The following is an 11,823-nucleotide window of genomic DNA, read 5'->3' as shown; positions in this document are numbered from 1 at the left end:
CGTGCATATAGATATAAATATACATATGTATACATATATATATATATATATCAATTCAATTACTTCTTCAGAATACCCACAATAGCCCCACTCCAATTCCATCCCCCTCCTAATCCCGGCCCCCCTTCCCTCACCCCGCCCTGCCAAACGCATTCCAAACAGCCTCGAATTCCGACTGGAATGGCGGCCGGGAATAGGGGCTCCGACAACGAAGAACGACCATTTATCAGCCGCTAGAGCGACCAATGAAGCGACGCCGGAGGAATATACTCGGATCAGTCAATCGAGCGCCTGTCAAGATGGTGGTATACTCCGGTATGAATTATAGCGAGGACCTCTTCGCTAAGTTGATCTCGTCTGTCACGGGAGATTTCGTTCGTTAACTGGTTTGTGGATTGAAGTGGTGTTATCAATATTAATTAATGTATAGTTTGATTTTCAGACTCTCTACAGTATTAGTCTGCAAGTCCCTGATTTTTATTGGCAGTAGTTTTATGTAGTGATATTTCTGTAGTTTTACCAGACATTTGTGAACAAAAACTAGATTAAAAAAAAAGATGATAAATAAACACCATTTCAACCATTGACACAGATAGAGAAAAAAAATATATTTCATAAAGGGAAATAAACACCATTTCAACCATTGACACAGATAGAGAAAAAAATATATTTCATAAAGGGAAATATATTTTTTTGTCTATCTGTGTCAATGGTTGAAATGGTGTATACTTTTCACCTTTTGAATCTACTTTTTGTTCACAAATGTCTAGTTAAATCTGCAGAAATATCACTATATAAAACTGCAGCCAATAAAAATCATTAAACACAGAATTTTGTGACTTACGTAGCCTGTAGGATTATGTAGTCATATTTCGTAAATTTAGTTCTTAAATCTACAGAAATATCGCTATATAAAACTACAGCCAACAAAAATCATTAAACGTAGAATTTAGTGATTATTGTAGTTATATTTCTTAGATTTATTCTAGCACAGACAGTCAGCTAGTTTAGTTTTAAATCCTAGAAAAATAACACGGAAAAAACTATCTTTAAGAACCTCCTATCCACAAGATGTGTTTTCTTCTTCTTCTTCTTCTCTTCTACTTCTTCTTCTTCTTCTTCTTCTTCTTCCTTCGTCTTCTTTTTCTTCTTCTTCTTCTCCTTCACGCTCGAATGAGCAGGATCAGAGAACAACAAAGAGTATCCATTACTCTCGATCGGGGGCCGGCTGAACTATCCCCTTTTTCTGGGGGAGGAAAAAAAAACCGCTCCAATTCGCTATATATCTTATCAATTCACACGAAATGCAACGCGAAAATTACACTGAAACATGTTTCAATGTTTCATATTTTAGTTAATCGTGAAATAAGACGCGATGATCGCTTTCATCGATAGTTTTTCGGGTTCCCGGTAGGCGACGGGGTCTGGGGAGGAGGACAGGGATAAAAAAAATAAAACAGGGACAAAAGTAAATGTTCTGGGTAGTGGGACCGCCGTGGGATTTAGGGAGCAAGTAGGGAGAAATCCCTAACGACAACAAAACGTTATAAGAAAGCGATTGGTAGCCGGGGGGGGGGGGGGGGGGGGTGGCGAGGGGGAGGGGGGAAGGGGGGTAGAAGTCGCCACACCACAAAGGCCATCCTTGGCGTGGACACCTAATCTAGCTATTTACATGGAAATGTTATAACCTAGGCTCACAATCGGCCTGCCCCCTCTCTCTCTCTCTCTCTCTCTCTCTCCCTAGGTATCTTTTGTCTTTCTTGGCGATTACGAAAGCAAAAGGATTTCCTTTGCTGTTTCCAATCGTTTCTCTCTCTCTCTCTCTTCTCTCTCTCCTCTCTCTCTCTCTCTCTCTCTATGGCGATTAAGAAAAGATGGCATTCCTTAGATCTGTTTCCAACTGTTCTCTCTCTCTCTCTCTCTCTCTCTCTCTCTCTCTCTCTCTCTCGAAAGTAGCCATTTTGCTTGGTGAGACGTTCCCGCGCACAGTCCGATTAATCAACAGATATCACGCGTTTCGTGAACTGTCGGTGATAAGACTAGTGTGAAAATAGTAGGATAAAGCGTCTACTAAGTTAGTTTATCAAGTGAAATACTGTAAATCGGATCAAGATGGCAGTAAATTTCAACTGTGGTAAGAAATGGCGAAATTTAGCGTGTTTAGCAGATTCGCAATACGATGAGGTAGCAGGAAGGGAGCTGGCATTTCTCATCTATGAGATCAACAACAGCCCTAACCAAAAAGATACAAAAGCATTCATAGACATATTAGAAGGATATGATCCTTCAAACTGGAACAAATCAACAGAAAACATCTTGAAAACAATTGAAGAAGTTCCAAATAAAATCCAAGTGGTCAAGAGACTCATAAAGAAAATATACATAAACCAACATATTCCGACAAAGAAAAGGAATAAGGTGAACATTGTAAATATCCTAATTGATGCAATAGGAAAAAGAATGCCAAAAGCATGCAAACTGTTTAAGGTGTGGTATAGCATAGTTAATCCACAAAACTTAATCAGAAAATGTGCTGCATTGCAACAACATTCCGACCCATCCACAATGTGTTGAGGTAATGCAAGATATGAGAAAAGATTACCAGAATATTTTGCTCAACATGTCTAACATGGATAGACAATGTTATTAAATCAAGGTGAATATACAAATAGTTGAGGATGAAGAAGAAGAGGGAAGAGGAAGAAGAAGAAGAGGAAGAAGAAGAAGAAGAAGAGGAAAACGGAAGAGAAGTAACAAAAATGAAATGACAAGAAAAAAATAAGGAAAACAAAGAACAAGATAAAAGTATGGATGCAGAGATACTCATTGATACTACATATGAGGCAATCAAGCAGCATACATACGAAGAAAATCCCGAAGAGGCTCTACCCAGATTTGAACAATGATGGGAAAGAGGAAAAAATAGACAAGAAAGACAAAGTCTGCAACCTTTTGAAAGAGGGCAATTGCAGATTCGGAGAAAGATGTTATACAAACATCCTAAAGTATGTCACAACTAGGAAATATATGGTAAATGTGCATACCTAGACGGCTATGAGGATGATTGCAGAGATCTACATCCAAAAATATGCAAAAACCTAAAAGAAGGAAAGGATTGTAAGTTTTCGACAAAAACTGTAAATATATGCACCCTGTAGCCATGAATCAAAATCAAATAAATAATCAATCAAATAATAAAATCCAAAATAAGAAAGAAACAAATAAAGAGAGGAACAAAGAATATCAGGTGAAAGAAAAAACCAAGCCATCAACGAGATATGGTGTGTCACCAAAATATTTCCAACCGTCAGCTCCAAAATACAACTCAAGAGATAAGAACTGTATTTATGATGCAAGAGGATATTGCAGATACGGAGAAAATTGCAGATCCAGATACAAAATGAATAATTATGCTGAAGGAAGATCAAATATTATGGAAAATTTGGATTTTTTAATGTCAGAATTTCTGGAAATGAAGAAAGAAACAACATACCAGAAAAACAGAAAGAGACATGGGAAATCCTTATTATTACCCATATTAAATTGAAGGAGAAAACACGCAAACCATCATAGTGATGAATGCGCAGGGTTTAGTTACGAGTAACTCAAAAAGAAAAATAGAGTACTTAGAAGAACTAACCCAAATTGAAAAGAAAATAGATATAATGAATATAAGTGAAAACCTGGTATTCCCAAGAGACTGGGAATGATGATCAAATAAAAGGGTTCCAAACTTATAGATCAGATAGAAAAAATAGGAATCAAGGGGGAACCGCAATATATGGGAAAGACAAAAAACAAGGAAAAATATATGAGAAATATAGTAACTCAGAATGTGAACTAATAGCGGTAGAATTTGAATCTGAAAAATTAATGAAAAATTAGTAATATATAGATGACCCTAATACTAAAGAGTTTGACACAATAATAGAAAAAAAATTGGATGATATAATTAGAAATCACAAGGACTGGACTATTCTCCTATCTGGAGACTTCAACTTTCCTTTCGTAAACTGGGAAAGAACGAATAGGAGATTGTGGTTGTATTATATATAAAAAAGAGAGTAATAGTAGTGCAGAAGATAAGAGGCAATTCGAAAAGCTATTAGATATGCTATTAGAATACAAAGTTCAACAAATAAATCACCTGCCAACAAGAAAGGAAAATACTTTAGACCTAGTATTTGTGAACGAGGTGAATTTTATGTTAAAAAAAGCTTAATAGTTTATAATACGAGTATTTCAGACCATAATGTCATAGAATTAACAGTCCATTCCAAAGCAAGTGAAAACAGAGATAATCAAGAGATGAAAAAGGGGGTGGGAAGGATATGGAAATATAATTTCACATTAAAAAATAAAATAAAATGGTCAGAAAGATAGATGAAGAATTAAACAAAGATTGTGGGGATAACATTTTTCCATAAGTGATGATATACAGGTAAATATGGATATAATATATAAAATATTAGAGAAAATAGTGGATAATATATACCAAAGAAGAAAAGTAAAACATCAGTCATGCATACCAAGAGACAGAAGGATCTTGTTCCAGAAAATCAGAAAGTGGAAAAAAAGGTCTTCCAAAAGAAAAGAAAGCATGGAAAGTGATGGAACTAAAAGGTAAGATAGAAAATGGCAGAACAAAAGATTATACAATCAAAAGAAAATGAAAAACAGGACTTGGAAGAAAAAACCCAAGTAAATATCAAGCAAAAACCCCAAACTATTATACTCGTACACAAAAAAGATGATAAAAGAAGGATAGAAAATAGGCCCTCTAAGAATTGAAGGGAGATTAACGAATGAGAAAAAAGGAAATTTGCAACATATTGGCAGAAACGATATAAGAGAGAATTCACCCTTAGAATTGATAATGAAGATAATGATACAGAGTGAGGGACGAAAATAGTGAATATTTAGCTACATAGATATTAATGAAGCTGATATTGTGCAGGCTATTAATGAAATTTAAAAATGGAGCTGCTGCCAGTCCTGATGGTGTTCCTGCTATTTTGTTAAAGAAAGTAGTTCATTCTATCGCAAAGCCACTTGCAATATTATTAAGACAAAGTGTAGATACAGGCAAGATTTATGATGAGCTCAAATTAGCATATATTACCCTACTTTCAAAGTGGATCAAGACTAGAGGCAAGTAATTATAGGCCTTTGAGTCTAACATCACATATTATGAAAGTGTATGAAAGGGTAATGAAGAAAAATATTATGAAACATTTAATAAAAAATAATTTGTTTAATATAGGCCACACTGGTTTTCGTACCCGGAAAAAGTAAAACGTACACAAACCCAACTGTTAGTCCACCGTGAGAACATATACAAAATATGAAAAGCGGAAATGAAACAGATGTGGTTTATCTTGACTTTGCAAAAGCTTTTGACAAAGTAGACCATATATATTAGCGAAGAAAATTAGAAAAGAAAACACCGAATATCGTGGATAAAGTAGGAAGATGGGTTTAAAACAATTTTTGACACAACAGAAAAACCAGATAGTTATTGCAAACGATGAGAAATCGGATGAAGCTAAGGTAATATCCGGTGTGCCACAAGGTACGGTGTTAGAGCTGCATTACTGTTTGTTATTATGATTACAGACATAGACAGTAATGTTAAGGACTCGGTAGTGAGTAGTTTCGCCGATGACACAAGATAGGAACGCGCTACAAAGAGACCTTAACAAAGTATATGATTGGACAGAGGTAAATAGGATGGTATTTAACTCTGATAAATTTGTTGGAATCAATAAATTATGGAGACAGAGAAGGAAAGCTATATGCATATAGGGGACCTAATAATGAGACAATCACAAATAAGGAAGCAGTTAAAGACCTTGGTGTGATGATGAATAGGAACATGTTATGCAATGATCAAATAACAATTCTATTGGCAAAATGTAAAGCAAAAATGGGAATGTTGTTACGGCACTTCAAAATAAGAAAAGCTGAACACATGATTATGCTTTATAAAACATATGTTCGTAGTCCACTTGAATATTGCAATATGATATGGTACCCATACTATCAAAAGGATATTGCACAAATCGAGAGTGTACAAAGGTCCTTTACAGCTAGAATAGAAGAAGTTAAGGACCTTGACTACTGGGAAAGACTACAATCATTAAAATTATATAGTCTAGAAAGGAGAAGAGAACGCTACATGATAATTCAGGCATGGAAACAGATAGAAGGAATAGCGAAAACATCATGGAGCTAAAAATATCAGAAAGAGCAAGCAGAAGGTAGATTAATAGTGCCCAAAACTATACCAGGAAAAATAAGGAAAGTACACAGGACATTAATCACTACGCACCGGCATCGATAATGCAGCGTCTATTCAATGCGTTGCCAGCTCATGCTGAGGAATATATCAGGAGTGAGCGTAGATGTGTTTAAGAATAAGCTCGACAAATATCTAAACTGCATCCCAGACCATCCAAGACTGGAAGATGCAAAATATACCGGAAGATGTACTAGCAACTCTCTGGTAGACATTAGAGGTGCCTCACACTGAGGGACCTGGGGCAACCCGAACAAGATGTAAGGTCTGTAAGGTAAGGTCTCTCTGTTTGAAAGTCAGATATTTTTCGTCCTCTTTCCTCCTCTGGAGGATTTAATAGTATATATTCTTTCGTTCTTTCTTATCTCCTTTCTTTAAGTCTCCTCCTCCTCCTCCTCCTCCTCCTCCTCCTCCTCCTCCCCCTCCTCACTCTCCTCTACTCCTCCTCCTCCTCTCAATCGATCTCTCCTCTCACTTTCCTCCTCATCGGGAATAATAATAATAATAATAATAATAATAATAATAATAATAATAATAATAATAATAATAATAATCGCGTCAATGACGAGAGACATTGAATACCTATTAAGAAAAACAGGCAGTATTTAAGTTAGCCTCATGATAAAGATAAGGACAAATAAGCACATGCCTAATTTACAAAAATAAATAAATAAATAAATAAACAAATAAAAAAAAATTTTTTAAATTGAGCCCAATACAGAATCGCGTCAATGACGAGAGACATTGGATATCTATTAAGAAAAAGAGGCAGTATTTGAATTAGCCTGATGACAGTGAAAAGTATTAAAAAAAGAGCACATGCCTAATTTACAAAAAAAATAAATCAATTAATAAATAAATAGATAAGTAAAAAGAATATTAAAAACTGAGCCCAACACAGAATCACGTAAATGACGAGAGACATTGGATATCTATTAAGAAAAAGAGGCAGTAATTGAGTTAACCTCCTGACAGCAGAGAGGACAAAAAAATTATCTCTAACTTTAAAAAAATAGACAAATAAAAAATAAACTACTGTTACAAGCACACACAAACGACATTCTTCCAGCACGGGTCCCAAACACAGAACCCCGTCTGGAATCCTCTGGAATCCGCTCTCCAACAAACCGTCTCTCTGTTTGTTGGCGAGAAAGAAAAACAAAAAAAAACTCCTGTTGTCGCTAGTGGTGGTGGTTGTGGAGGAGAAGAGAGAGAGAGGAAAGGAGAAAGAAAGAGAAAAAGAAGGAATCCTCCTCAGTGGAACCACCGAACCTTGTAGAAGAAAATCTTATAATTCTCTCAGTGGAACTGGCCAGGACAGCCAAACCTGGGGAAGTGGTGATTAGGTTGAAGCGTGTCCTGTTTAGGACCAGTTAATTGGGGAAAGGTCGTGCTGGGGTCAGGAGGTGAATTATTGTCTCGTGTGGCGAGAGGAGAAGAAGAAGAAGAAGAAGAAGAAGAAGAAGAAGAAGAAGAGAAAGAGGAGAGAGAGAGAGAGGGAGGGAGAGACAGAGACATACCCTTATTCACTTTGCTTCTGTGATATAATGAATGACTGTCTCTCTGTACTGTACAATGAGAAAAAGAAGAAGAAGAACGAGAGGAGGAGGAGGAGGAGGAGAGAGAGAGAGAGATATCTTTATTCACTTTGCTTCTGTGATATAATGACTGACTGCGTCTCTCTCTCTCTCTCTCTCTCTCTCTCTCTCTCTCTCTCTCTCTCTCTCAGAATGAAATGGACTGTACAGTGAAAAGAAGAAAAAGAAGAAGAAGAAAAAAGGAAAAGAAGGGAGAGGATCAAAGAGAGAGAGAGACATATCCTTAATCACTTTGCTTCTGTGATATAATGACTGACTGCCTCTCTCTCTCTCCCTCTCCCAGAATGAAATGTATTGTACAGTGATCTGCATTGTACAAAGCATTCTGAAAAATGGTGTACAGATCATTTTTCTGAGATGCTTAGCTTATTTATTTTAAATATCTAAGTAAACGTATTCAAACTCATTTCTTTTGTTATACTGTAACATTCGGCCTCAAGCACAAATTCCCACTAGTTCGTCAGTGATATATCTTCTGATTAATTATATATATATATATATATATGTATATATATATATATATATATATACTATAACATTCCTTACACATTCAACCATACCCAGTTTATTTAAGGACAAATTCGTTGACATAAGTAAATATTATTATAAAAATAATACCATGAGCTTATTCCTATATCTATTAAAAGCCCAGCTAATTTGCAGCCTCTATATATCACGGTTAGGGGCGTTTGTTCAATAGATTCGCGAAATTAAAATGCTTTAAAAATTAACGCAATTCCCTTTCGCTGATTTGGCAGATTTTATATTTCGCGGTTTAGGAGCATTTGTTTGGTAAGTTCGCGAAAATAAAACTCTTTAAAATTCGTGTCGATTGTTTTGTTAAGTTTCATAAAATTCGTAAAACAAAACTGAAGTAACAAGTGCTTCTCTCTCTCTCTCTCTCTCTCTCTCTCTCTCTCTCTCTCTCTCTCTCTCTCCTTTTTTTGGCGTCTACGAGACACCACCTGAAGTCAACGCTTGAATTAAGAAGCAGCGTTGGTTTAAATGGTAAGAGGAGTCTCTCTCTCTCTCTCTCTCTCTCTCTCTCTCTCTGTGGCACTTAGGTGGGAGAAGACGTTCAACATGGCACTCATCTGCATACGGACAAACAGCAACACACGAAACCACTTTGGTCGTATTCGTCTTAATGAGAGGGAGTCAACACGAATGAAGTGTCTCAAATGAGGGGGAGGGGGAGAAAGGCAGAGAGAAGGGTGAGGGAGGAGCATGGGGAGGGAAGGAGGGGGTTAAAGGGAGAGAAAGGAGATAGGGAGAATCCAGAATCAACAATTCTCTTTCTCAGATTTGAAGCTATCGTACGTTAAGGTTTAAACTTCACGACCTGGTACTATTCTTCAGGTCTGAAACACGACCTAGTACTATTCTTCAGTTTCAGAACACGACCTGGTACTCTTCTTCATGTTCAGAACACGACCTGGTACGATTCTTCAAGTCCAAAACACGACCTGGTACTATTCTTCAGGTTTAACCAACGACCTAGTACTATTCTTTAGGTTCAGGATACGACCTGGTACTATTCTTCAGGTTTAGACCACGACCTCGTATTATTCTTCAGGTTCAGAACACGACCTACTACTATTCTTTAATAAAAGAATGTATCTCTCTCTCTCTCTCTCTCTCTCTCTCTCTCTCTCTCTTTAATCAAACACCAACAGCACTTTAGACCGAATATTACTAAAGCGGTTTTGCCTGCTGCTCTTGTCCGTATGCAAATACGCCGCCGTGTTCAGCGTCGTCGTCCTCCTCCTCTCGTGTTCCTGAAGGAGATAACGAGATAGCTGTAATCTGACATTAAAAAGGTTATCTTGATGTATAAATAAGCTTATTTAGACATTTTATAGAGCGTTATAGCGCAATGATATCTCTTGATAGGCCTAGAAATGATCGTAGATCTATCAACCGTCCGAACTCTCTCTCTCTCTCTCTCTCTCTCTCTCTCTCTCACACACACACACACACACACACACACACACACAACACGCACACGAGTTACCCACTCAACGATTGAGTTTTCTTCAATTTAATTATAACGTAACTATAAAAAACTATAATATATATATATATATATATATATATATATATATATATATATATAATATATATTATATATATAATATATATATATATATATATATATATAATTAAGGCCTGACTATAAAGAGTCAGCAGTAACTATGAAAAACGTATCTCTCCGCTTCGGTAACCATTCAGTTTATGCGTCTCTAAACCTCCATAAACTTTTCTCACCTATGTAAAAACAACTCCATCTTCTCACAAAGAATTCCTGCGTCCATTCCTACAGTTACAAGCTGCACAGCGTCACCGTTTGTTGAGATATGTTGTAACAAATCCCAGGACGAACTGAGCATTACTCATTCAATTCACGCATTTCCAACGATTTATTTTTACGAATAATCTATGTGTTTCAATGTTAATATTTTTCTGTAATTGCCTATATAAGATTTTATCAGTTTGATAGAATTAAGGATTATACTATCCTTAGGGATGAACGTAAAAACATAAATAAAAGACGTTAAATATCATAAACACGAACGAAAGGCATAAACATAAATATAAATATAAAAAAACATGAGCAAAAGACGGTCAATATTCAGTCAAAGATTGGCGGAAACCAGCCCGCGGTAGCGGTCTTTACTTTTTTTACTTTTTCGTTTCTGTTTCCGCTTTTTGTTTGCGTTTATATTTACCGTCTTTTGTTTATACATGTTATCACTGATATGAAAGGAGGCGATAGTAGTCTTTAGTTATACCAAACGGGAAATGATGTCATCTGTGTGACGCCATATTGGAACCTAGGGAATATAATGTGCTTTATAATGTGTCTTACGTTCATTATCATCATAATGATGACGCTGTGCTGCTTTTATTTGTAGAAATGGACGCAGGAATGCTTCGAGGGAAGATGGAGTCGCTTTTTCAAAGATGAGAAGAATATATATAGGAGTTTAAAGACCGATAATTCTATTCTAGTCTAAACACGCTTTCTCTGTTAACATGTCTTATATATTAAATATATTATTTTAGCATGTAAATACATTATCAATTTTAATTTTGAAATTATGTCATCATTAATCTTGCATATACACATAATATAAAGTTTTAAAAAAAGCTCTTACTCGTCATCAAAAATGCTTAGTAGTGAGTAGACCTATAGGCCTACCGTTGTGTCATAAGTCTCGTCTTTCAGACACGTTACGTTATGCTTAAGGACATTTTTCGTATTTTGTCAGTCGTTAATAATGCCTAGCAATAGGTAGGCCTATAGGATACGGTCTATTTAATCAATTCGTCGATTTTATACATAAAAATGCAGCGTTAGAGCTGTTTAGGCAAATACATTTTATCAAATATGGTTTCTGAAAGAGTAAACCAATCGTAAAAAAAATCATATCATTCGATTCAAAGTAAGAAAAATAGTTGTATTATCTTATATTCTTCACAAAATCCTGATTTAATTTTTACATTCATCAAGCGATATGCCTCAGATTACCGATAGCCAAAAACAAATGAATTTCGGTAGCTTAGGCCAAGAGGCCTAGGCCTATATACACCTATCTTAAAACGACTCGTTTAGTATAATGCTATATCATTTAAACCTTAATCTCGGTGCAGCTTGCTTGATCTTAGAGCTAATCTAAAATTATATGGACTAACCATGTGTGTGTGTGTATGTGTGTATAGAAACTCATGTTAACCTAAGAACATAGTAGGTACTACTTCACAACACAGGTGATGGACCATAGTACCATATCGCACGGATGTTTACAACATTTCCTAAGGATATTTGTATATAACATTTCCTAAATACATCTACAACATTCCCTGAAAATATTCGCGAGCAATGAAACTCCAAAAACAACAATAACAACAACAGAAAAGGATAAA

The 11,823-nt window shown here is 36.0% G+C and overlaps 1 protein-coding gene across 1 annotated transcript in view; it reads right to left on the bottom strand.

The window, feature by feature from the left end:
• Window positions 1-10,294, bottom strand: part of LOC135197295 (myb-like protein Z) — a 22,289-nt gene extending 11,995 nt beyond the window's left edge. Inside the window, exon 1 of the mRNA XM_064224430.1 lies at window positions 10,165-10,294. The gene's annotated coding sequence lies outside the window, so the exon portion shown is untranslated. The remainder of the gene's footprint in view (window positions 1-10,164) is intronic.
• Window positions 10,295-11,823: the final 1,529 nt, after the last annotated feature.

The sequence above is a fragment of the Macrobrachium nipponense genome, chromosome 18, assembly GCF_015104395.2.
Source record: "Macrobrachium nipponense isolate FS-2020 chromosome 18, ASM1510439v2, whole genome shotgun sequence".
Classification (NCBI taxonomy): Eukaryota; Metazoa; Arthropoda; class Malacostraca; order Decapoda; family Palaemonidae; genus Macrobrachium; species Macrobrachium nipponense.
This window is presented reverse-complemented; position numbering and strand designations above follow the sequence as displayed.